At 51.9% G+C, this 3,484-nt stretch overlaps 1 non-coding gene across 1 annotated transcript; it reads left to right on the top strand.

The window, feature by feature from the left end:
- Positions 1–608: 608 nt before the first annotated feature.
- On the top strand, positions 609–680 carry TRNAE-UUC (transfer RNA glutamic acid (anticodon UUC)). Its single transcript has one exon. It is a non-coding gene; the product is annotated as a tRNA-Glu (tRNA).
- Positions 681–3,484: the final 2,804 nt, after the last annotated feature.

Raw genomic sequence — 3,484 nt, 5'->3', positions numbered from 1 at the left:
TCGTTCTTGCAACAAGCCTACGAAGTCATCATTTTACTCAGTGAGGAATCTGAGGCTTAGAGGGGTTAATAACATTAGCCAAACAGGAGCTGCTTGTTGATCATGGTCTGGCCCCTGCCTAGCTGTCCAGCCTCCTGGCTCCCACCCCTGACCACCCACCCCCATTCACACCCACACATACATATCTTCTCTCTTTAGATCACAGGAACCCATTTCTCATCCCCAGCCTTGGCACACACTTTTCTATTCTTCTCCTATGGTGTTAGTTCCCTCTTGCTGCTGTAACAGACTTTCACACACTAGTGGGTTAAAGTAACACAGATTTATCAGCTTACAGGTCTGGAGTCAGAAGTCCAAGATGGGTAGGCAAAGCTTCCTTCCTTCTAGAGGCTCTAGAGTAGAATTCATTTCCTTTCCTTTTCCAGTTTCCAGAGGTTTCCATGGCTCATGGCCCCCTTCCATCAACGCCATTACTCTGACCTCTGCTTTTACTGTCGTATCTTCTCTGACCCTCTGCCTCCTCCTTATAAGGACACTTGTGATTACATTGGGTCCACACCAATAATCCAGGGGAATCTCCCATCTTAAGATCCTTAACTGGAGGGAATTCCCTGGTGGTCCAGTGGTTAGGACTTGGGGCTTTCACTGCCATGGCCCAGGTTCAATCCCTGGTCAGGGAACTAAGATCTTGCAAGCTGCACAGTGTGGCCAAAAAAAAAAAAAAAAAAAAAAGCCTTTAAATGAATCACATCTCTCTTGCCATGTAAAGGAACATATTCACAGATTCTAGGGATTAGAACATGAACATCTTTGGGGACCATTATTCAGCCAGCCACATCTTGTAACTCCACTCATCCCTCAGATCTGAGCTTTAAGGTCCAGATCTGAGCTTTAGGTCATGTCCTCAAGGAAGCCGCCCCTGACCCTTCTGATAAGACCATCCTCAGTTGAGTTCTCAGAGCAGGCTGGATCTCTCCCTCACTTTGCTTGTCACAGTCATAATTTAGCATTTGTTTGGATAGTATTTGAGTCTAACTAAACATTAAGAGTGCTGTATTGTGCTTAGTCACTCAGTCGTGTCCAACTCTTTGTGACCCCATGGGCTGCAGCCTGCCAGGCTCCTCTGTCCATGAGGATTCTCCAGGCAAGAATACTGGAGGGGGTTACCATGCCCTCCTCCAGGGGATCTTCCCAACCCAGAGACAGAATCCAGGTCTCCAGCATAGCAGACAGATTCTTTACCATCTGAGCCACCAGGGAAGCCCAAGAATACTGGAGAGGGTAGCCTATTCCTTCTCCAGGGGCTCTTCCCGACCCTGGAATTGAACTGGGGTCTCCTGCATTGCAGGTGGATTCTTTACCAGCTGAGCTACCAGGGAAGCCCAAACATCAAGAGTGTGGGGAGTCCTTTTGTGTTTCTGTTTGTGTTTTCAGCAGAATTTGGCACACAGTAGGGGCTCAATTAACATTTGTTAAATAAATTAATGAACAAATAGATGAACTTGCCTGAGGTCACAGCAGCAAGTAGCAGAGGCAGGATCTGAACTTGGGCAGTGGGTTCCCAGAGTCCTATATCCTTAGCCTTGCACAAGCTTGCCTCTCCAGACCTACAGTAGCCCAGGCTCAGGGGTGTGGTTAAGTCTTCTCAGCAACATCCCCCAGGTACTGGTTGCTTGGCCAACCCAAACTCAAACCCCTCCGCCCTCCCGCGGCCCCCACGCCCCTCCAGTCTGACCTGTGATTTAGGACTTGATTCATAGGAGGTAGGACAAGAAGTTCTGTGAATGCTGGCCGTGTGGGATTGGGGACCGTGGGTAGCCAAGGCCCCAGGGGCCACAGTGGTGGGAGGTGGCATCAGGCTACCGGGAGGAGAGCCCTCTAGAGGGGGCGGTGGGCACCGGTTGGGGTAAGAGCCGAGGGCAGCGCCCTGGACACGCCCACAACGAGAAGCCGGGAGGAGACCACGCAGGCCAGCAAGGAAACAAGCTGTCAGAAATCCGGAGGAGACGTGGGAAAGTGCAGTGTCATGGAAACCAACGGAGCGAGCGTGTCCACTGGTTCTGGAAGAGGCGGCTGTCGAAGCATCAGGCGGCTCTGCAGGGCGGGAGTGGGAGGTCCGGGGCCACCTGTCCTCCAGCTCTGACGCCCTTCAGCAGGGTGACTTCAGCAAACTGCATGGGAGCCGAAGCATCAGGCAGAGGCTGAGTGGGCGCTTCAAGGATTCAGGAGGAAACCAGCCGAGACCACACATTTCCGGATCTGGCAGGGAGAGAGGGGGGCGGTTGCTAGGAGCGGCGCTGTGGACCAGGGGAGCCCGCACGTGGGTTTGCAGGCACCTGGGCAGAGCCTGGGAGGAAGCGTGGGGAAGCCGGGGGAAGGGCATGCCGGGGGTGGGACTGGGGGGTGCGCACCGCTGGGCTGGGACCGTCGGGGATGAGTCAGCGCCCACGTGGCTTGTGGCTCCCGGCCGGCCTCGCCCTGGCGTCTCCGCTAGGGCCTGGGAGCTAAGTTTTCTCCCACCAAGGTCACCCTGGGATTGCTTTGGGACCCTGGAGACCCAGGGCTGGTGCCACTGAGTGCAGGACCTCTGCACAGCCTCCTACTTGCAGGCCACGGGCTCCCTTCCTGGGCTCTGGGAGGACCTCAGAGGGCCTCTTGCCCTGAGTGGGGAGTCCAGTGTGAAACCACCAGAGAGGGACTGAATGGAGGCACTTAGTCCCCCTCCACCTCACTTCTCCAAAAGTCTAGAAAACTGCCTTCCCAACCCGAAGGGACCTGACAACCATCTTTTAAAGATGTGAGTCCAAGTTTGTGCTTTGGACCCTTTGGGCAAGCTGATGAAGCCTGTGGATCTTTTCTCAGAGTAAGTGTGTAAAATACCAATGAAACCAATTATATTGAAAATTATATATATATATTTAAAACCGAACCTTTAATATCATACCATACATGCTTCTTTATCAAATGCACTAAAGAACAACATCTGGCAATCGGTCATGATTTTAGAGCTATTGTTCAGTTGCTAAGTCGTGTCTGACTCTTTGTGACGCCATGGAATGCAGCATGCTAGGCGTCCCCGCCCTTCTCTGTCTCCTGGAGTTTGCTCAAACTCATGTCCATTGAGTTGGTGATGCTATCTAACCACCTCATCCTCTGCCACCCTCTGATTTTAGAGTCGTGATGAGCATAAATGACATTGGGAGCTATCTATGAAAGTCTAATGTGATATGAAATTGTCTGTGATTTCTTCTAGTGACAAAGTCACAGATCCCATTGCTACCGTGGTCTCTGCCTATGGTCCTAGTGGAAGGAAATGCTCAGCATTTGGTAGGGGTTAGTGAAAATCAAGGTGTCATTTTTACCCATCCAAGTCCCTGGATCCCCTGAATTATATCCATGACCTTCAAAAAGTTAAGAGCCTCAGTTCTGTGGCAAGAGTCAGAATCCCCAGTGCCTACAGGGTGCAGACAGGAGGTTGCTGTGC

The sequence above is a fragment of the Bos indicus genome, chromosome 14 (assembly GCF_029378745.1).
Source record: "Bos indicus isolate NIAB-ARS_2022 breed Sahiwal x Tharparkar chromosome 14, NIAB-ARS_B.indTharparkar_mat_pri_1.0, whole genome shotgun sequence".
Taxonomy (NCBI): Eukaryota; Metazoa; Chordata; class Mammalia; order Artiodactyla; family Bovidae; genus Bos; species Bos indicus.
The sequence above is the reverse complement of the archived record's forward strand: the minus strand, read 5'-3'. Positions and strand labels throughout refer to the sequence as shown.